Source organism: Pongo abelii, chromosome 4 (assembly GCF_028885655.2).
Source record: "Pongo abelii isolate AG06213 chromosome 4, NHGRI_mPonAbe1-v2.0_pri, whole genome shotgun sequence".
NCBI classification, from domain to species: Eukaryota; Metazoa; Chordata; class Mammalia; order Primates; family Hominidae; genus Pongo; species Pongo abelii.
This window is the reverse complement of record NC_071989.2, coordinates 114,969,316-114,993,873: the sequence shown is the minus strand read 5'-3', so window position 1 is coordinate 114,993,873 and position 24,558 is coordinate 114,969,316. Positions and strand designations below refer to the sequence as shown.

Below are 24,558 nucleotides of genomic sequence, written 5' to 3'. Positions count from 1 at the left end.
TCCAGATAATAACAAAGTAGAAACCAAAAAAAGAGAGAGAAATCCTTGGATTGCATCCTTACTACATGTAGAGATGGATTTTGAAGAATTCATTTCAGTAATTCTTCACATTTATAAGACATATCTGAAACTAGTTTCTGATGGTTTAGTAGAAAGAATGATAAAACAAAACATTTATTATCTGTTTTATTCATTCAGGGTTCATTTTATTCATATAGAAATGCAATACGAAGCTCTGATGTTCCTATTGAAAATAGAATCTTAGAATGCATGGAAAGAAGACCCTAAGCATTTTATTTAATTTGATCTGAAATCCATATGCTGTCACTTACAGACATCAAGTCTAAGAACCTGGTGGGTATAAAATGTGCTCCGCATGGTCCTATTTAGAAAGATACCTCAAATGGGAGTTTCCACAAGTTCCACAAAACACATTTTCACACCAAATTTGATACAGACATGTATTACGAAATCCCCCTATTGCCATTTGAATATAGAATGGAAAAGTTTCCCTTGAGTTTGCAAGTGTGTTTCAAGTGTAGGTAGGGGAAAGTACAAGCTGTGTAAACATCTGCCACTTGAAGCTGCATTGTGGCATTTAGGCTTTCAAAGAGATTGTGTTAAAAAATCTATTTTTCCTTAATGTAGATCCAGTGGAGTTTTATATATACAAAAGAGAGTCTCTGATGGGTTCTGTCATTAATTTCCAAATTAAAAATGACTTCAGCCACGCGTATACTCCTGCTTTCTCTGCCATCAGTCACGTCGTACACGTATTTTAACTTGTATGTGTTAAAATGTGCGGGCAGTCTTAGTGGTTCCGGGATTTTCGGTTGAGTGCTGGAGTAGTGGAGGAGAGCCCAGCCTGGCGCATGTGTTCATGTGCACACTCGGGAGCACACACTGACACGTCTTCACTGATCCGGAGAGATTGGTATGGACATTTCTTATGCAAACCACACTCAGGCATTACCTAAACATGTTACATGGTTTAGATTGTGTGAGAAAGTACTAATTTAAGTTTTTGGTTTTTATCTTGAGAAAAGGTTACATATTCTAAATTCACACAAAGTCACTATTTCGGGTAGTAGCAGCCCTGGGTGAATTAGGGCACATTTTACTCTTCTTTATACATTTCTGTTTTACTTGTTTTATTTTTAAAGTATTTTAATTTTGTATTTTCTATATTAAAAGGCAAGAAATTTATGTAAGTAAAGTTCCTTAATATTGCTAGACATTTAATACATTTTTCTGGAAATACTGAAATAAGGCTTCTCTAGGAGCTGCAATAGAAGCCTGTTTTGTGGAAAAATGAGCTCGTTTGAACAATGTGCATGTGAATTTTAGATTAACACAGATTGCACATGTAAGCAATACCGTGATGTGGGGTTCTAAAAGATGTGGACATGATTACACTGTTCCATTGATACCAGATTTTGACTTAAGCCATTCAGAGTTGAGTGTACATGTGGATGCAAAGCATGTGATCGCGTCATGCATGGGCAGGTGCCTGTGAAATCATGAAGCTCTCTAAGGCATACTGGAGGAGAGGTACATCTGTTGCACTGTCTAAGGTTTCTCCAATTACATCTTGGTTAAATAGTCAGTCATTCAGCAAGTATTAATTTAGCATCCATCGGATATCCGGGGAAGAAGAACTTGCTGGCCTTGATCCAGATCTTTTGCCTGGGCTCACACTGTGCATTTCCTAGCGTTGTCAGTAACCACATTTCCCTCAAGATGGCCAGATGAGCATGCTGTCCAGCCAGCCAGCAGCTGTCTTCCCGACAGCACAGTCATCTCTAGTTTCAGTGCTAGGCCCAAGCCACAGGAATATGAAACGAAGGAATCCATATTCAGTATGGCACTTAAATGAATTATTGGGATGTTTTCATGCTGCAGCAATTAAGGATTTCAATCTATTGTGAACCTGTTCATTTGGGAATTCAAATTTCCAAAAATTTTGGACAGTTTAGTTTCTATCTACAATCTGATGTCAAGGTTTGTGATTTTAACTACATCATATAAATGTGTGTGTATTATTGTAATAAAGTTACATATAACAGAAAAAATGAAAAAAAGTCAGATATGTCATTTCTACAAGATGAGAACAGTTAATAATTTAACGTGTATCCTTCCAGACTTTCTCCCATGCAGATCTATAAGAAATGAATTTTCTAAACATGAAGTTATGATATACATGCTGATCTGTAACTTGTTTTCGTACTTAACAAAATATGATTGACATGGCTTGGTTCTTTGTCCTTACTCAAATCTCATCTCAATCCCCAAGTGTTGAGGTAGGACCTACAATTCTCACATGTAGAGGGAGAGAGGTGATTGGATCATGGGGGCAGTTTCCCCCATGCTGTTCTCGTGACAGTGAGTGAGTTCTCACCAGATCTGACAGTTTTATAAGAGTCTGGCATTTCCCCTCTTTGTGCTTTTCTCTCCTGTGCCATGTGAAGAACCTTGCTTCCTCTTTGCCTTCCACCATGATTGTAAGTTTCCTCTAGCCTCCCCAGACATGCAGAACTGTGAGTCAACTAAACTTCCTTCCTTTATATTAGGTTGGTGCAAATGTAATTGTGGTTTTGGCCATTAAAAGTAATGGCAATTACATTTGCACCAGCCTAATAAATTACCCAGCATCAGGACTCATACAATGATGAATGTCATAGCAATTAATATAATCTTTACAGTCATCTTCTCACCTGTATAATATATCTGTGTTTGTCTTTTAAATATCGTTAATACATTCCCTGAAAACAAAAGTTTACTTTTTAACAGAAATCAGTTGTACTCACTTTGCTAGTTGTTGGTAATTCATAATCTTGCTTCATATATTAATACTAACTGCTAAGTTTTGTTTGTCATATTGTTTCTGAGGCTAAACTCTTACATAATCTCTGAGATGAAAAGCTCTAAAATTCTACTTTATATGGTAAGGAGAACCCATATAATTTTCATTTTAAAATGTTTATGTGCATTTTTTTTAAAGTACTGCAATGCAGACCTGCCTTTTCTTTCTGACTTTCACAAACTTGATTTTATGAGCAACCGGGAGCTGTGTTTACCACTCAAGTGGGCATATTCTCTCTCCATAGTCCCAGGCTCAGAGACCACTCCTCTCATGTAAAAAGTGGTGCAGGCCCAGGGAACCCTGCAGCTCTTTTTGACCGGATCGCTTGTGTTGAGACTTGGTGCACAGCAGGCTCAGGTTGTATGGGCTTATAGTTTCTTTTTGATCAATAGTTGGCATAACTGTAAATAGCCATTCTTTTGCCTTCTAATAAGACTCATTTATGTTAAATGGGAATGCCATTTCACTTTCTGGAAGCAGTAACCTTGTTTCCCAAGGCACTTTGTGTTAGAGGATTGAGTAGAGAGAGAGAAAACACTTTTTCTTTGATCCTGTGGAGCTGTTCATATTAAGAGAGTAGACATTCACATTATGGAATTTACCTTTGCTTGTACTAGGATTGGCAAAAACCTTACGTAAATAGGCAGGTTTCCTGAATCCAACCTCTGAATCTTCAGATAAACGACTACTCCACGTCTTACCGCTGTTAAAAAGCAATCAGTCGTTCAGTGCTGTATGGTGTGGCTCAGAGTCCACCAGCTGATTTTTTTTCGGGTCTAGAGGTTCCTAGCAGGTTTCCAATGACCTGCAGTAATTATTTGCTGGCCAGTGTGGTGAGACAGATATACACACACACACATACATATTATGTTAAACATATATTTAATAATTAAAGCCACACCTTTAATATTTTAGGTATTATACTAGATACCTTGCATTTATGATCTGATTTAACCCTATAATCTGCAATAAATTCATATTACACTAGGGAAAAAAATCCAAACTTCATGTCAGACCCTACAAAACCCTATATGATCCAGACCCTGCCTGCCTCAATCAACTAAATTCCTATCACTTTTCTATTTGCAATATCCAGTGGTGGTCCACTTATTCTCTGTGTTTGCTATGTTTCAGGCAATGCTTCACACTTTGTGTCTGTTGACTCAGGTAATTTGTAATCTTCACACTAGCCTATGAATTAGTACTGTCATGAGTCCTGTGTTACACCTGAGAAAATTGAGGCACAGAGAGGTCATCTAAAGAATAAATTGTGGCCAGGTATGGTGGCTCATGCCTGTAATCCCAGCACTTTGGTAGGCTGAGGCAGGTGGATCACTTGAGGTCAGGAGTTTGAGACCAGCCTAGCCAACATGGTGAAACCTGGTCTCTACTGAAAAAACAAAAATTAGCCGAGCATGGTGGCACGCACCTGTAGTCCCAGCTACTTAGGAGGCTGGGGCAGGAGAATCACTTGAACTCGGGAGGCAGAGGTTGCAGTGAGCCAAGATCATGCCACTGCACTCCAGCCTGGGTGACAGAATGAGACGCCATCTAAAAAAAAAAAAAAAAAAAAAAGAAAAAAATAATTGTGAGACCAGGATTCCAATGTGGGCAGATGTGCTTTGAAAAATGAATTCTTAACTGTAACACCATATAACATGGTATTACTCCTCAGTAGCAATCTTAAGAAATTACAAAAGTAGGTGATCTCAGGGGCCTCTAGGCTTAAAGTGGTAAATGCATGTGAAGCACTTAAGTACCCCTTGGATGCAGCTGATTGGCATAGAAGTGCTTTTCCTTCCAGTGGCTGAGTGAATGCTGTCATTGAAAAGGAAGGGAGAACATGATTTCCATTTTTTCCTTCCTGGTTGACCATTCCTCCATTCACAGTCCATTTCATATTTGAACATTTAGATGAATGACTGCCTAAACAACATGTAACAATGTTGGAAGATTTTTCTCTTACCATGCCCCAAATACCTAGTCTCAAATAATTATTACCATAGGTTCATTATTCAATTACTATTCAGGCTGCCTAGTGCTAGATTTATGCAGTAGGCAAGCTAAGCGGACATTTGGAGCACTAACAAAGCAGGGCTCTTGTAAGAAAATAGGAAAACCAAAACAAAAATAAATAAAATTTTAAAAATTATTTAGAAATAAAGTTAATTTCAAGTGGTACATTAAATAAGTCATCATTGTAGACAAATTCAAACCTTGTTGAACATCCATACAATTATGTGTGTGTGTGTGTGTGTACAAATGAGATACTATAGCTTCTTCAGTGGTTATAGTCTCTAAAACTTTAATCCTTCCTTTGCCTGTAGGACTACACCTCAATTAGAGAGGTTCAAGGAAGAGCAAATGTAAGAAGGACTCACTGTGAAGAATTAGCACCTGGAAGTTGTGGTCATGTCCCTGATGCAATAAGATTTTGTCAACAAATGTATCTGTTTCAGGATGCCATAAGAGAAAGCGATGTTTGATATTTTATGAAACTCTCCCCAAAGGGAACATGATTATGACCATATATATGACTTACAACTTGCTTCATCACATTCCTCAAATATATTGCTTATATTAACATTGAACTTAGTTAAAATAATATAACAGGAGTGTCTAAATTTAAATGAGTTTAAGATTGTGGTTAGAAAAAATGTATTAAGTTAAAGACATTTGGAAGGTCTTTTCATGAGAGAAAAGCATTTGTTAAATTTTCCAAGAACATCTATTTTATACAGAATGTAATGTGATAATAGAATTCATCTACCTTTATTATTAATGAGCTAGACTTGGAACTGTGGCTGGTTTGGAGTAATATAGTTTGGGAAGCCAAATAAACCAGTATCATTTTTTTCAGTACCTTGTCTGAGAACCCCACTGTCAGGTTCACATTAACGAGGGCATTCCAGAGGCCTAGAATGTTAAAAAATTTCAATATTTTTGCGTACGACCTTGATATATGCTCATTTTGTAAAACCCTGCAAAATAGAGAAAAACATCTAGGGTTTTCAAAAAATTGGTCCCACAACTAGGTAAATTCTGTCCTGTGGTAAATTATTTACACACAGATTATTATTTTACAAAACTTGCCTCATGCATAGCATATGCCCCATTTATTTATTTATTGAACATCTTTTCATGACAATATTCTTCTTTATACCATTTTAAAGGCTACCGAGTATGCTGTTGAGTGTGCTTCATATTTATTCAGCGTAGCACATATTATTGGACATTTGTTTTCTAAATCTTTTCTATTATAAACATGCTTAAAAAAAGCACTCTTACAAAAAACCTCTAAAGACCTTCATGTTTATTTCCTAGCAATGAATTAACTAGATAAAAAATTATGTACATTTTTAAGGTTTTTGACCCCAACTGCTAAATTACCCACCATAACATGTTGCCATATTCTCTGATAAGTTTTCTTTTCCTCTTTTTATGTCCACAAAGAACACAGCTTTGGGGAAATGGCACAAAACTTAGTCTGGAATGTAAATTAGAGGGAGTGTAGAGAAATTAAAGTCTTTCTAGTAGCATTGGTCTGCTTAGTATGAGCTGTAATAATAACAAATATTATCATTCTTCACGTAAAGAACTATGCTTAATGCTTCACATGTACTGTCCAATTTGATTCTCAAATCAACCTTTTGAGACATAATTATTCCATTTGTAAGTTTAAGGTATTGAGGCATAGATAGGCTAATTGACTTACCCCATGTCAATCAACAATGCTTTACCAAAATTTGAACTCAGTTATGCTTGACTGGAAAGTATATGCTCTTAACCAACATGCACATTACTCTCTTGGCTCTTTTGGATGGACTTGGACAGTGTATACAGGTTTTGGTATACACTGGTATACAGTGTATACAGGGTGCCAATTGGAATTGGAATTGTAAAAGGGGGCAAATGGGACACCATAGTATTGGGGCCATCAACAACATAGGTTTTTAAAGGGCAGACCTGATCTCATGTAAGTTAGATTAAATCTTCAAAACCTGAATTCGTAATCCATCAGCTAAATTGTTTACTACTTAATTTTGTTGCAATGAGTATTGTGCCCTACACAGAATGTGCAAACTTTAAAGTCAATAAGAAAATAGCAGGCTGTGTGCTGATGCTGAGTTTTCATCTCAATGTAAAGGGAATATTGTGAAGGCCAAGAAGACACTTATGCTTGTATATATGTTCTGTAATTCTTCTCTGAGGTGATGATTAGAATGTGTCACTTAACAACAGGAGTGTTGGTTCCAGCTGGTTTGATAGCCATGGATTATTGGCAATGGAAATGGATTCTTATCATAGTTGGTCTCATTATTAAGGCTCGTAAGTCTGTGAGCCTGGGAATGCCTTCGCAGTTTTCTCTATCTTTCTCCACTCCTCTATCCCTATTCTTCTGTCTGCAAATGATACATTAGATTCTTTAGAGAATGGCTTATGCTATTTAGCCTGAATTACAAATCTTGAGTTTGGATATAGTAAAATAAATATCCAGCTGTAAGCACACACCTTTATAAAAGTCCTTTAGATTGAGTGGAAACTTGGCATGTAACAAACATTTTACTCAAAGAACACATAATGTCTCCTTATCTGCTGCTACTTGATATGCTTTAAAAATATAAACCAGACACAGAAAATGAAAAATTGCGTGACTCAAATTGTTTTTGGACACACCACCCACAGAAGATAATCTGTGTTCATTTAGTTTTAAACTTGTTAAATTGTAGCTTGACGTGTAGTATTAGTTTTGAGCATCTGCCAGTCATTAAGTGCCTTAGTGGCCAACATTTTACAAGTCTTTGAAACTAGCCTTTTAGTTCACTAATTATTTGATATCAATTGATGGCAGCAGCCTTAGAAAGAAAAATATTTGTAACTATGAGAGAGTTTAATATGCACAGTTTATCTCAGTGACTAAAGTTGTGTGTGGACAAAACATGCTCTAAGGCAAATTGGTCTTTCCTTGTGTTCTTTGTCCTCTGGTGTTTTCATAAATATGTTGATTTTGGTTGATTCTTTGAAAATGGGTTATATATATGTTTCAGGAAGTTAAAAGATTACCTGCCATGTGACTACCTTAACACTCCCGGCCTCATTTTTCCGTCTAGCAGGGACTGCGTGTCTAGGTTCTCCTACACGGAATATCACCCTTTTCAGGATTAGTAGCATTCGTTGACCTAAAGGGGGAGAGTTTGTAATGTGCTTGAGGGCTCTAGTCTTTTACATAATGACAGGAGGAGAGCATGTTACCTCTTATTCAGCTGCTACTCAGTCCAGATAGCCATATGTGATTGGAAGCTTTTCCGGGACCGGCCTTATGAAGAGGCTCTCTAGACAGTAAAACTTACAAAAATAAGATGTTTTGTTCTCTTGTTCTCCTCTTAATCTTTGTACTTAGTACTATGCCTATATCCACATATATTTGTGGATGAAGAAATTATAATTTATATAAACTGATATAATTATACTGTTATCTTTTTTATTTTTCTAATTAATTATACATGTCCTAGTAGCAGAAAATTCAATTATCCTTATTTTAATGCCTTCCCTGAACTTCTAATTTGTTTAAGAACTTCAGAAGCATATTTAATTGGGGGAGGGTGGGTAAAATTTTGCTTTTAAAAATCAGTATGATGAGAACAAGAGCAATTAGAGTGCTAGCTTTCTGAAGACATATAGTGTATATAGAGTGGCCCTACAGAATTCTGGGAACAATGGATTCTCTCGGCTGATGCTCAGGACACAGTGGTGCCTCACTCCGGGGACCAGCACTATACCTCCTTTTGGTGCATGTTTTAAGTTCAGCCATTTCTCCCTCAACAAAACCAGTTCCAGGGTGTCTGGGTCTATATGAATTTCACCGTCAGCCACCCTAATAAGCCATCACATTGCTTAAGGAGCCCAGGTCTCCAAACTCAATTCCCAATGTCCTCTTAATAGATATGGCTTCTTGCATCTTTGGTGCCTTTTCTGCCTGAGAATTCCTATCACTCCACTCTGGTCCACATCCTGGTTTCCTTCCCTTAGGTCTCTGAGATCAATCCTTCCTCTCCCTGGAGACTTTGGGTTTCTTCCACAAGTTGACTCACTGTTGTCTCTGTGTCTATCTTGCATATCATTCTTCTCCTCATAATGAAAAGTCTAATATACTCCCAAAAGACACATTTTTGGTATAGTGAAAATGTCTGATAGTTTTAAAGTGCCCATTCAATAAGAAGGCAATTTAATCTCTCCTTTTACAGTTGCCTTGTTATAGAATGAATAGGACATTTAAGCAGTATCTTGTGGGAAGATGTATTTCTTGGTAAAATTGTACTAAAAGTACAGAATACAATAGCTCTCATATATTATAAAGACATATTTGGGACGTGTTCTTTTCTTTAAACCAAGTCTCACCATTTCTTTAATATCTGTATCCAGTCCCAGTCACCTTCTCTGTGTCTCTGATTCCTTATTAGCACTATTCTCTCTCAGTTACAATTTTTCTCCTTCATAGTCAAGTACCATATTCCCTTTCAGTTGGTCCTGGGCATGAACAATCTCATATTAATAGCTGCCCTCTTTTATTTATTTCTGCAACTAGACCTTAAATTTCCAAAGGCAGAACCCATGTCCACAACTGGAACACATGCAGGCAGTCAGCTTTTAAGAACCCAAGGGCAAGGGCTTCCACATACTTCTTTTCTGCTTATGTTCTTATCACCATTTCCTGCACCTAGGATTAGCAGAATACGTACTAGCTAATAGTAATTATGATATGACAGTGTTCATGCATTTATGCTGGAAGAGAGTATTTGTGAGCAGTATTGTGTTGAAAGCCTGTGGGAAGATTCACAGAGAGCTTTTCCAGGACTGATAGGGAATTGTGAAAATGTTCATACTGACCTAGGTGCCACCTCCTTCTTTCAAAGATGCAGACGAGAACCTTAGCCCTGTATATCCTGCTGTCTGAATAGTGCTTATACTTAGTAAGTGGGTGACTGAAAATAGCCATTCTCACATGGGAGTTTGTTCAAAATTAAAAAATTTTAGACCCCACCCAGACCTTGCGAATTACTCTCTGAATTTTAGCAAGATCCCAGGTGTTTCTTAGGCACTCTAAAGTTGGAGAAGCAGTAATCTAAATATCCTCCACACATCCCTTTAATCACTTTGGCCACTTACACATAGTGACTGGTCCCCCTTTCTGCCTGATATTTGGGGACAGATTTGTAAGTGTCTATATTCAAGAGAAATGCTTTCTTCATGTCTTTGAAACACAGCATGTTCATTTTTCTAAGGATTCATCAGGATAAAAGAAGAAAAATGAAATGTGATATAGCTTAATAATATGAAAAAAATTATGGCTGTGTGTACTGTGTTTCATTCTAGAATTCAATATGTTACTCAAAAGGTCAAAGAATATATCTAATACATTCCCTAATGTTCTGAAGAATGATAATGAAACTGGCCAGAAACCAATTCGAATACTCTCTGGTGCCATTTAATCAAAGAAACTTAGATAAGGTAACACTGTGTGTAATGGGTAGGCAAAACATTTCATATTAAAAATTCGTTATCAGCTCAAATTAACCAAATGTCTTCATTCATGCTTTTTAGCATCAATTTAACTTTTTTCTTTCTATAGTAATATGCCTCAAAAAGGTAAAATGGGGTTTCTTTTAACCTCAACTTAAGAGGAACTAATTTTGAAGTTGTTTTCTAAAGAATCTTCCTCTTGGTATGGCTTACAAAGAAGTAACATTATTCAATCCCATTCAGAAAAATGTCCCCTAAACAAGTTGATATATTATAGAAGATGCTTTCTAATAGAAATCTGAACTTATAATTAAAAAAAGATTAATCTTGAAATGGTGTTATCATCCCTACCAATATTTAAACTTCTTACTATGGTGTGAAACCTATGACACCTGTCTTCTGGAATATTGTACTTTAACACAAAATTGTGGTATATATATAAACTGAAGGATTGTGTCCCTTGAAGTGCTGTCACTTACCCCCTTTGAAAAAAGAACACCACATAAGAAATTCACTTAGGTGAGTTACTTTTCTAATGTCAGAACATATAGCTCAAAAACAGTGTTTTAAAAGTAGATCTTAACCCTAAAATATTCCACTTTATTTTCAGTAGATAAAGTTGAAAATCAATCTGGAACAACAGTTTGTTTGTGATATGATGTAGACATATCATCATGAAATTTGGACAAATTCCCGCTCTTAATGTTCTTAGTGGCCAGATAATTTCATGAGAATACACTGGATAATAGCTATTAATATATCATTATCTGATTTCCCAGTGAAGTGGTAGATTATGAATGTGAGTTTTATATGGCTATCTAAGTAAAGACTTGGGAAGTTGTAATGAATCCTAACATTGGCTCTGAAATAATAAAATAATTGAGTTCCTTAAAAATTTATTTATTCACTTGTTAATGTGTTCATAGTACATGTCTGGCATGAACATACATAGGATGAAAACATTAATGAATGAATAAGTAAGTCATTCTGTAATTCTATAATTAGAATCTGTTGGGTCAAATTGTAATACTGCATCTTTTTTTTAAAGGTTTTTGTGATAAAACACCCCAAATGGCTTCCTAGGAATATTGTTTCAATGAATTCTCCTACCATCATAATACCAGGGACCCTTAAACTCTCAGTATTATCAATAGGGAGGGTGTGCAAAATAAAAAAATCCTAACTCATTACTGCTTGCATTTCAGTTAAGTATTTTAAATATATTGTCTCTCTTTATATTTCTTTAATTGCATGCAGCATTTATTCTTGCTCTGTGGCATATTTTGGAGTATTAGCATATATTACTATAATAATTATTTTCATTTGTTATAATTGTTTTTCCCAATTTATTACAACTTTTTTTACCATTTATTCAGTTTTAATTTGTTTATAATTTTAATAACAGAATTGTTTATATTTGTATGTTATAATATGTATAATATTTGATAAAACTTATATCTTAATTTGTTCAACCAATATTTTAGTTTCTTATTCTCTCACCCTGTAATAAAGATAACTGCAAGCCAGGTATGTGCCACCAGACACAACCTGAATACTGTCTACTAGGTCAAATCCCTTTTTCCTATCTTTGCCTGAAAGACAGGCAAATATACCCAGCACCAATTCTCAATTGCCAGCGGGCATATTTTCTCACTGTGACTCTGCTGAGCTGAGAGGGCATCTTCCCTTACCCTGCAACCTGACCATCTGAGCTCATGGACTGTGTGAAGAATGGCTATTTTGGCCTTTGCCTGCCTCTACACAGTGTTGTTTGGAAGACGCCCTCAGGTGGAGTTAGCATAGCCTTGCATTTTTTCTTATCTGTACTTCCTTATTGTTACATTTGGGAATTTTAGTCTGTTAGTAAATATGTATAGGAGACAAGGAAAATATTGGTTTTTTTTTTTTTTACTACCTTAAAAATATTGTGTATTCTGTTGATGGTCATTTGCCGTTTTTATGGTTTATTCAGATCTTAGGTTTCTGAGAAAATTTGGAACAACACTAAAATTCTCTGTACTTTTCCTAAGGCTAGCAGACATTAGGCAAATTGTCTAATAAATAATATTCACTATAATAGTGGTATGTTTAGTGAAGAAGAAATGTAGGGTATTGTGAGGATTGAATAGAAGGATTGATTCTGAGTTTAACTCCCATAATTGCTCATCGTATTGACTTGTGACCTGTAATACAGGTACGATATGCCTTTATGAGCACCTAGAAGTGTAAGCATCCTTATTTCATGTAATCATCATAATGATTTTGATATTGAGAGTTTTGCTGGAATTGGGATTTAAATGTTTGATTCCAATTAATTATTTATTTTTCCTTATTTTACTTGTCCTCATCATTTGTGCAAATCTTGTTATTTCCAAACTATCTTCTAATAATTTGCTCAAATGAAACCACTAAAAAAGGAAAGCAATGATAGATAACCTACTAAAAGAAAGGCCCCCTGGAAAGAGAATATAGACCTGTTAAAACTATTGACTAACACAACCTGTATGAATCAATAGCTTTAATGATGTAGGAAGATGATTACATAGAAATTTTAGCTGATATTTAAAGTAGCTAGAATTGCAAGAGCATTATCTCTCATTTCTGTTCACTTTAATCATGTAATTCTCATATTTTTGCTATTCTACTCTTTTAAAAATGGTTTAGAGAAACGGTGGCTCTGGCCGGGGTGACTCAGCTTCTTGGGGCTATGTAGCTGAGCTTGTCAGCTTGGGGGTCCTTCTTTGCTGCCCTTGCTGCTTGCTAGCACAGAGTTACCCCAGCAAGACAGAACTGTTCACTCCCCTGGAAAAAGGGCTGAAGCCAGGGAGACAAGTGGTCTTGCTCAGTGGGTCCCACCCCCACAGAGCCCAGCAAACTAAGATCCACTGGCTTGAAATTCTCACTGTGAGCACTGCAGTTTGAAGTTGACCTGGGATGCTCCCCCTTGGTGAGGGGAGCGGCATCCACCATTACTGAGGCTTGAGTAGGCAGTTTTCCCCTCACAGTGTAAACAAAGGCAGCAGGAAGTGTGGACTGGGCGGAGCCCACCACAGCTCCACAAAGCCACTGTAGCTAGACTGCCTCTCTAGATTCCTCCTCTCTGGGCAGGCCATCTCTGAAAGGAAGGCAGCAGCCCCATTCAGGGGCTTATAGATAAAACTCCTATCTCCCTGGGACAGAGGACCTGGGGGAAGGGGCGACTGTGGGCGCAACTTCAGCAGACTTAAACATTCCTGCCTGCCAGCTCTGAAGAGAGTAGCACATCTCCCAGCACAGTGGCTCAAGCTCTGCTAAGGGACAGACTGCATCCTCAAGTGGGTCTCTGACCCCCGTGCCTCCTGACTGAGAGACACCTCCCAGCAGGGGTCAACAGACACCTCATACAGGAGAGCTCTGGCTGGCATCTGGCAGGTGCCGCTCTGGGACGAAGCTTCCAGAGGAAGGAGCAGGCAGCAATCTTCCCTGTTCTGCAGCCTGCATTGGTGATACCCAGGCAAACAGGCTTTGGAGCAGATGTCCAGCAAACTCCAGCAGACCTGCAGCAGAGGGGCCTGACTGTTAGAAGGAAAACTAAGAAACAGAAAGGAATAGCATCAATATCAACTAAAAGTATGTCCATAGAGAAACCCCATCCAAAGGTCACCAACACCAAAGACCAAAGGTAGATAAATGCATGAAGATGAGGAGAAACCAGCACAAAAAGGCTGAAAATTCCAGAAACCAGAATGCCTCTTCTTCTCCAAAGGATCACAACTCCTCACCAGCAAGGGAACAAAACTGGATGGAGAATGAGTGAATGAGTTTGATGAGCTGACAGAAGTAGGCATCAGAAGGAGGGTAATAACAAACTCCTCTGAGCTAAAGGAGGATGTTCTAACCCAATGCAAGAAGCTAAGAACCTTGATTTAAAAAAAAAAAAAAAGTACAGGAACTGCTAACTAGAATAACCAGTTTAGAGAAGAACATAAATGACCTGATGGAGCTGAAAAACACAGCACGAGAACTTCATGAAGCATACACAATTATCAACAGCCGATCTGATCAAGCAGAAGAAAGGATGTCAGAGATTGAGGATCAACTTAATGAAACAAAGCGTGAAGACAAGATTAGAGAAAAAAGAATGAAAAGCAACAAATATGAGAAATATGAGACTATGTGAAAAGACCAAAGTTACAATTGATTGGTGTACCTGAAAGTGACTGGGAGAATGGAATCAAGCTGGAAAACACACTTCAGAATATTATCCAGGAGAACTTCCCTAATCTAGCAAGACAGGCCAACATTCAAATTCAAGAAATACAGAGAACACTACTAAGATACTCCATGAGAAGAGCAACCCCAAGACACATAATCGTCAGATTCAGCAAGGTTGAAATGAAGGAAAAAATGTTAAGGGCAGCCAGAGAGAAAGGTCATGTAACCCACAAATGGCAGCCCATCAGACTAACAGTGGGTCTCATGCAGAAACCCTATAAGCCAGAAGAGAGTGGGGGGCAATATTCAACGTTCTTAAATAAAAGAATTTTCAACCCAGAATTTCATATCCAGACAAACTAAGCTTCATAAGCAAAGGAGAAATAAAATAATTTACAGACAAGCCAATGCTGAGGGATTTTGTCACCACCAGGCCTGCCTTACAAGAGCTCCTGAAGGAAGCACTAAATATGGAAAGGAGAAACTGGTACCAGCCACTGCAAAAACAAACCATAATGTAAAGACCATTGACACTAAGAAGAAACTGCATCAACTAATGTCCAAAATAACCAAACAGCATCATGATGACAGAATCAGTTTCACACGTAACAATATTAACCTTAAATGTAAATAGGCTAAATGCCCCAGTTAAGAGAAACAAACTGGAAAATTGGATAAGAAGTTAAGACCCATCAGTGTGCTATATTCAGGAGCTCCACTAAATGTGCAAAGACACGCAAAGTCTCAAAATAAAGGGATGGAGGAATATTTACCAAGCAAATGGAAAACCAAAAAAAGCAAGTATTCCAATCCTAGTCTCTGATAAAACAGACTTGAAACCAACAAAGATCAAAAAAGATAAAGAAGGTCATTACATAATGGTAAAGGGGTCAATGTAACAAGAAGAGCTGACTATCCTAAATGTATATGCACCCAATACAGGAGCACCCAGATTCATAAAGCAAGTTCTTAGAGACCTACAAAGAGACTTAGACTCCCACACAATAAAAGTGAGAGACTTTAACACCCCACTGTCAATATTAGATCAATGAGATAGAAAATTAACAAGGACTTGAACTCAGCTCTGGACCAAGCAGACCTAATACACATCTACAGAACTCTCCACCCCAAATCAACAGAATATACATTCTTCTCAGCCCACATAGCTTTTGTTCTAAAATGGACCACATAATTGGAAGTAAAACACTCCTCGGCAAATGTAAAAGAATGGAAATCAAACAGTCTCTCAGACCACAGTGCAATCAAATTAGAACTCAGGATTAAGAAACTCACTCAAAACCGCACAACTACATGGAAACTGAACAACCTGCTCCTGAATGACTACTGGGTAAATAATGAAATTAAAGCAGAAATAACTACGTTCTTTGAAACCAATGAGAACAAAAACACAATGTACCAGAATCTGTGGGACACAGCTAAAGCAGTGTTTGTTTAGAGGGAAATTTATAGCACTACATGCCCATGTGAGGAAGCGGGAAAGATCTAAAATCAACACCCTAACATCACAATTAAAAGAACTAGAGAAGCAAGAGCAAACAAATTCAAAAGCTAGCAGAAGACAGGAAATAACTAAGATCAGAACAGAATTCCAGGAGATAGAGACACAAAATACCCTTCAAAAATCAATGAGTCCAGGGGCTGGTTTTTTGAAAAGATTAACAAAATAGGTAGACCACTAGCAAGGCTATTAAAGAAGAAAAGAGAGAAGAATCAAGTGATAAAGGGATATCACCACTGATCCCACAGAAATACAAACTACCATCAGAGAATACCATAAACACCTCTATGCAAATAAACTAGAAAATCTAGAATAAATGGATAAATTCCTGGACACATACATTCTCCCAAGACTAAACCAGGAAGAGGTCAAATTCCTGACTAGACCAATAACAAGTTCTGAAATTGAGGCAGTAATTAATAACCTACCAACCAACAAAAAGCCCAGATCCAGACGATTCACAGCCAAATTCTACCAGAGGTACAAACAGGGGGTAGTACCATTCCTTCTAAAACTATTCCAAACAATAGAAAAAGAGGGACTCCTCCCTAACTCATTTTATGAGGCCAGCATCATCCCAATACCAAAACCTGGCAGAGACACAACAAAAAACGAAAATTTCAGGCCAATATCCCTGATGAACATCAGTGCGAAATCCTCAATAACATACTCGCAAACAGAATCCAGCAGCACATCAAAAAACTTATCCACCATCACGAAGTCAGCTTCCTCCTGGGATGGAAGGCTGATTCAGCATATGCAAATCAATAAACGTAATCTGTCACATAAACAGAATCAATGACAAAAACCACCTGATTATCTCAATAGATGCAGAAAAGGCCTTTGGTAAAATTCAGCACCCCTTCATGCTAAAAGCACTCAATAAACTAGGTATTGATGGAACATAGCTCAAAATAATAAGAGATATTTATGACAAACCCACAGCCAATATCATTCTGAATGGGCAAACCTGGAAGCATTCTCTGTGAAAACCGGCACAAGACAAGGATGCCCTCTCTCACCACTCCTATTCTACATAGTATTGGAAATTCTGGCAAGGGCAATCAGGCAAGAGAAATAAATAAAGGGTATTCAAATAGGAAGAGAGGAAGTCAAATTGTCTGTTTGCAGATGACATGATTGCATATTTAGAAAACTCCATTGTCTCAGCCACAAAACTCCTTAAGCTAATAAGCAACTTCAGCAAAGTCTCAGGATACAAAATCAATGTGTAAAAATCGCATGCATTCCTAATACACCAATAATAGACAAACAGAGAGTCAAATCATGAGTGAACTCCCATTCATAATTGCTTCAAAGAGAATAAACTATCTAGGAATACAACTTACAAGGGTTGTAAAAGACCTCTTCAGGGAGAACTACAAAACACTGCTCAAGGAAACAAGAGAGGACACAAATGGAAAAACATTCCATGCTTATGGATAGAAAAAATCAATATTGTGAAAATGGCCACACTTCCCAAAGTAATTTATAGATTCAATGCTATTCCCATCAAGCTACCAGAATTAGCTTTTCTAATTCTACCAGAATTAGAAAAAATTACTTTAAATTTCATATGGAACCAAAAAAGAGCCTGTATAGCCAAGACAATCCTAAGCAAAAAGAACAAAGCTGGAGGCATCTTGCTACCTGACTTCAAACTATACTACCAGGCTACAGTAACCAAAACAGCATGGTATTGGTACCAAAAGAGATATATAGACCAATGGAACAGAACAGAGGCCTCAGAAATAATGCCACACATCTACAACCATCTGATCTTTGAAAACCTGATAAAAACAAGCAATGAGGAAAGGATTCCTTATTTAATAAATGGTGCTGGGAAAACTGGCTAGCCATATGCAGAAAACTGAAACTGGACCCCTTCCTTACACATTATACAAAAATTAACTCAAGATGGATTAAAGATTAAAGGTAAGACCTAAAACCATAAAAACCCTAGAAGAAAACCTAGGCAATACCATTAATGAGACAGGCTTGTGCAAAGACTTCATGACTAAGACACCAAAAGCAAAGGCACAAAAGCCAAAATTGACAAATGGGATCTAGTTAAACTAAAGAGCTTCTGCATAGCAAAAGAAATTACCATCAGAGTGAACAGAAGAGCTGCAGAATGGGAAAAATTTTTGCAATCTATCCATCTGACAAAGGGCTAATATCCAGAATCTACAAATAACTTAAACAAATTTATAAGAAAAAATCAAACAACCCAATCAAAAAGTAGGTGAAGGATATGAACAGACACTTCTCAAAAGAAGACGTTTATGCAGCTGACAAACATATGAAAAAAAGCTCATCATCACTCGTCATTAGAGAAATGCAAACCAAACCACAATGAGAGACCATCTCATGCCATTTAGAACGGCAATCATTAAAAAGTCAGGAATCAACAGTTGCTGGAGAGGATGTGGAGAAATAAGAATGCGTTTACACTGTTGGTGGAGTGTAAATTAGTTCAACCATTGTGGAAGACAGTGTGGCAATTCCTCGAGGATCTAGAACCAGAAATACCATTTGACCCAGCAATCCCATTACTGGGTATATACCCAAAGGATTATAAATCATTCTACTATAAATACACATGCACATGTATGTTTATTGCAGCACTATTTACAATAACAGAGACTTGGAACCAACCCAAATGCCCATCAATGACAGACTGGATAAAGAAAATGTGGCACATAGCAATACTATGCAGCCATAAAAAAGGATGAGTTCATTTCCTTTGCAGGGACATGGATGAAGCTGCAAACCATCATTCTCAGCAAACTAACGCAGGAACAGAAAACCAAACACTGCATGTTCTCATTCATAAGTGAGAGTTGAACAATGAGAACACATGGACACAGGGAGCAGAATCTCACACACTGGGGCCTGTTGGGTGGTGGAGGGCAATGGGAGGGATAGCATTAGGACAAATACCTAATGTAGATGACAGGTTGATGGGTGCAGCAAACCACCATGGCACATATATACCTATGTAACAAACCTGCACATTCTGCACAGCTTATAATATATATATATTATATATATATATTATAATATATTATAATACATATATTATATATTATATAATATATAATATATGTATTATATATATATTATAATATATATATATTATATATATATAAAATATATATATATTTATATATATATATAGAACTTATAATATATATAAAATATATATATAATTAGAATATAATATATATAATATATATATAAAAGTATTAGTATTTTAGGTATCAAATACTTGTGATTAGTGGCTTTCCCTGCCATTTCAGGGTGTGGTGTTCAGCCTGTTTATTTTATATTGCTTTACATCACCAATTTTGTCTGGTTGTGGTGACCATTTTGAGGACATAATGCTTTATTACTTGAACCTAAGTATAAAATACTACAACATTTTTCATGCTATTATAAGAATGTTTTCATTAGCCCCAAACTCTATGTTTTAATATAAATAATATGCACTCAGTAAATATTATGAATGAGTGATCAAACATTTTTTTCATTTCTTCTTTTTTGCAACTTAAAAGATATTCCAATAAATATAGGCTAAAGTAAGTGCAATAGATATTTAATGCTTCAATTATAGGAAAAAATTGATGCCACACTTTAAAAGTATTATTTGCTAAATTGATTCAAATGTAGAATAGATGTGAAAATAGTCATACGGATTCAAAACTAGATTTTGGAACATAAACAAAGCCTGAGAATAAAGTGGCAATGACACAAAACTGTAGGAGGTGTTTAGGAGTTTGCAATAAAAGGTGGCGTTGGGATTGATCATTTTTAACATTTGTCATTTATTAATGATTCAAAAAGAATCTGTGAATAGCACATTGGGGAACTTTGCAGCCTGTGCTAAACTGGGAGTTTTTGCAAGCAATGGAAACTAAGAAAAATAATTGACCTCTAAAAACATTGTAAATATAGGAAATTATATTATCACTACAAAGATGTATATGTTGGAAATAATTAAAATACAGCATTTATACTAACAAAATCCTGAAGAGTGATCATCAAATTGTTGGGAGACAGTGTTCATGCTGAAGGCTCAGTGGCTTTCATGGTTATCTTATCTCTGTGCTTCTGTTTGCCTTCCTTGCCATCGAGGTAACATGGATGTTGTCTTAAACTGCCGCCTTCATTATCATCTATTTGCCAACATTTTTTCTTAACAACCAGCTAATCACAAAAGAGAGAAGACTGGCATGTTAAAACATATTTGTCTTTAGACATCTATAGCATAATGGTTAAGGGTACAAACTCTGGAGCCAGATTGCATGTTTAATTTATGGCTCCACCACTAGTTGTATAATCTTGGCCAGGTTCCTTAATCTCTCTGTGCCTCAGTTTTCTCATATTTACAATGAGTTACTAATAATGTCCATGAGACTATTGTGAAGATATATGAAGTGCTTGCTGCATAGAAGTGCTGTGTGTATTAACTACCAATACTGCTATTATTAATTTCATCACTTTATGTTTGCCTTATGAATAGAGATTGAGCAAATAACATTTGTCAAGTGTTCATGTCTAAAGAGAAATTATGTAACCAATACTGATTTTTCAGGTTTTGAAACTCCTCTTAGTAAGAGGTTCTCTTGGGTACCAAGCCTCCTCAGTGATATTTTAAATTATATGCACGTAGGTACCTCTGGTTGGATTAAAATTCATTTTAGTATTGTGATTTTTAAACATCTAGTTCTCTTTCTCAATTAGATAAAAACTATTATTGAACTGGGTATTGGGTCATGCTATCAGGATAAGTGTCAGAGAGTTTATATCAAACTGAGACCTGGCAGAGTGTAGTTTAATGCACCATCAGTCAGGCAGGCAGATGCCCTGACACCATGGATGTTAGGTTGGGTAGAGAGGCAGTATCCTTTCCTGATGAACATCAGAAGGAAAAAAATGACTTGTCCTGTTATCACTGACCATAATGCAGTATGGTCAATACTAGGTGAAACTGTGGGGTGAAATCAAAGCTAAATAATATAGAATGTGTATATACCTTTATCTGATACAGATGCAATCCATGTCAGATAACAGCATAAAAATGATAAAGATGAATGAAATCTAACATTACTTATATAGATCTGAATTTTTATGTTATTATTATAAATAAAACTAAAACTTCTATGAAGTGAATAAAACAATGCCAATGGAAAGAAACATGTTTCTTCTCCTCGTGATACTAATGAGAAAAAGCTCCATTCATTCTGCCATCTAGGATCCAAAAGATACCAATAAACTAGTCCAGAGATGTACAAGTAAAGTTGATTAAAGAAATAGATGATGGATTTATACACAGTTTTGTAAGGGATGAGGAATGAGGAGCATGCGAACAGGCTGGGCTGTCTACCCACCCTTGGTGCTGGAGCAGAGTCATTTAGTTAGGGGTGAATATAAACCAAGAATAAAACAAATATGGCCTGATTATCAAGAACAATTTCCTGACTGTAAGAACAATTTGGTGCTGGGAATCATCTTAAGTAAATTGGGACAGCTCTGGGATAGAGTCCAATTAAAAGAATAGGGGTTTTCTCTCTCTACCCAAACAGAACACAGATAAAGCAATAATTGAAAGTGAGTCCAAGTGAGTCCTCAGGTCTGTCTGTCTGTCTCTCTCTCTCTCTCTCTCTCTCTCTCTCTGTCTCTCTCTCTCTCCACCCCCCTCCCTCTCACTCCCCCCTTGCCTACCTCCCTCTAGATAAACGGAAGAATGGTAACAAACATTTACCTTACATTTGAAAAAATGAGTGTCCTTTTCCCATTTTTGGTTTATGTTTATTGTAATTTAGCAAACAAGAGGTTAAAAAAAATACAATAGGAGATTAAGTGCCTGGCCCAATGTGTTATGGCAGAAGTTTAGTTTTTATTTATTTTATTCTACAGATGCTACCTCACCCTTAAAAAGTTGGGGATAAATTGATACTTATGTAAGTTGCATGAAATTACAGAAATCAGGATAAAAAACAAAAATGTTCAGTATTTCATTCAAGCCTATTTTTTTCAAAAATGTTTTCAGAATAGTATCCTTCCTTGCAAATAAATCATTACTTTCTTCTTTTAGTAATACAACTGTCCAATTTTAGCTGGGCTACTCGGCTTTCTTCAGTTGTAGGTACAGCCATATGGTTCTGTTTCTGCCTTCCTTCTACTCCCTTCTCGCTAATTGGAACCAGGTCAAGATGGTGAGGGCAGAAGTAACCATGGGGCACCATGAGTTGGAAACCATATTTTGAAGATGACAGAGCAACAAGACAGAGGGAAGATTATTCCTTGGCACATTTGTGAAGGAGCACTGAGATATTATCTTGCACATTTATTCCACATCAGAGTGAGAAAAAAGCTCTTGTTAATTTGGCATCTCATTTACATTAGCCAAGGTGACATAACATACCTCCTAAAATACAATGAAGTTAGTTGTTTGTTTCCACTGTAAAATGGGGGTAATAATATTACTTACTTAAGGCTGTTGTTAAGACTGGCAACCTAAATAAAAGAGGCTTTCTAAAACAAAATATGTATTTGAGAATGAGCCTTGCAATAGGAATATGGTGCAATAATAAACTTTGGGTATATTCAGGGAGGTAAAAGAAGACAAAGGTTTTTAAAAGAAAAATAAGGAGGATTATACAAGTTGTTATTTTTTTTCAAGCAATTATCCTTGGCTACAATGATCAATAGCAAGGGTGTTGTCAGTCCAAGATTGGACAGGCAGTTGTTGGGCAGATGGCCTCCCAGAAACATCTATTTTTGGTAAAGTTGTGGTGGCCTTTGTGCAAGTTTGTAGTTTTTGCAGTCTTTCATGATAGTTCTTATGATCAGGCATTGGTGCATGAGAATTCTCCATTCATGTCCTTCCTTGGCTCCACTTGGTCAAGGTTTGACACAAGTGACTTTATTTTAACTCTGACACGATTAACTCCTCAGCATCATCTCCAATACATATCATTCACTTAGCAAATGCTGTTATATGTTTAATTTTTAAAATAATATAAGCTTTTGTATCAGCACCTTCAATCTCTCTCTCTCTCCCTCTCTCTCTGTCTGTCTCTCTCGACTATCTGTGCATTTACTCTGCTAACTCTTAACTTTGAGTCAATCTAACAATCTGCTTTCGTGACACCCACAATGTGGGAGAAATCATGTCATTATGTAGACTGGTCAACCAGAAATCTATGGCCCACATCCTTAGCTGAGTCTTTGGAGCAGCTGAGCTCTACGTCAGTATATTTACATATCTCTGACTCTCCGTTCCATTTCACTTAGGAGTATTCTATAGTATGAGCACTGTGCTTAAGCCACTTATATCTGTGCCATGTCTTCCAGCAGTGCGCATTAAATATGTTATAATAAATCCCTTAATTTCCCACCCCCTTTCCCAAACCTAGGTAAATCTGCATTCATTTGAACCTTTTTTCTTCTCATTTCATAAGATGTGTCCTCCTTTCTGTTTTGATCACTTCCTGATTTTTGCAGGACCTGGCTTCTTCAATGATTCTATTGTTACACTGTATTTTTGTTTTTTTCTCTTGTATGCATCTTTCACATAGAAAAGCCTAAACTCAAATCTTTCTCCACTTGTGAGAGTTCTTGTCTCTTATTTTATTTCCTCCCCTCTACCTGTCACCTTATCTCTCTCCTCTCTGGAATCAAGCTGTCTTTACTTCATTGCTCCCAATTCACTCTTTAATCCCCTGCTCTCTGGTTTCTGCTCTCATATCTCCAATGACACTCTTCTAGCAGAGGCACACTAATAGACAAATATAATGATTCTTTTAAGACCTGCAAGCTGCATAAAACTTGGAAAAATTTTTTAAAATGTCTCTCCTTTTAATAACCAAAGCACCAATTACTTTTTTTTTTTTTTTTGCTTGGATTCCTTTAGATTCATTTCAGAGTCTTTCACCTCTCCCTTCTCTTGTGCTTTTAAAATACTGATATTCCTTTAGTTTCTGTCATTTGTTTGCTTGCTTCTATTCTAATGCCATATGTTGTCTTTTGCTTTTATCTACTACGATTCCTTAAACATCATTTTTACCTTTGTGCTTCCTTGTGACAGATTGATTTACTGAACACCACTGTAAACCCTATTTAAGAGGCTCTATTTAGAGGCTGGAAAGCTAAAAACAGTGTTACCCAGAGACCACTGCAATCCTTGGCATTTGCTCTAGCTCCTGTTAAACAAATGCACCATGTGAGAGAGTTGTAAGGTAGTTGTGAGATAAATGTTTACATGGATCTTCTGTCAAGCAGAGTTGCTATGCCTTTGATAGAAGCCTTGATATTTGATCCCTAACTTCATGGGTGTCAGAAGGCAGGGCAAAGAGCATCTATTTTGAAATGATGAATTTCATCAGCATTGGCATGTTTCTGAATCTGATAGGTGTGCTGGTAGCTTTCTGATTCTATTGCTTTTTGATATTAG

The 24,558-nt window shown here is 36.8% G+C and overlaps 1 long non-coding RNA gene across 1 annotated transcript in view; it reads left to right on the top strand.

Moving 5' to 3' along the window:
- Nucleotides 1-2,393: 2,393 nt before the first annotated feature.
- LOC129059488 (uncharacterized) overlaps nucleotides 2,394-24,558 on the top strand; it is a 209,353-nt gene continuing 187,188 nt past the window's right edge. The window contains exon 1 of the long non-coding RNA XR_008525419.1: nucleotides 2,394-2,501. This is a non-coding gene — a long non-coding RNA (uncharacterized LOC129059488). The remainder of the gene's footprint in view (nucleotides 2,502-24,558) is intronic.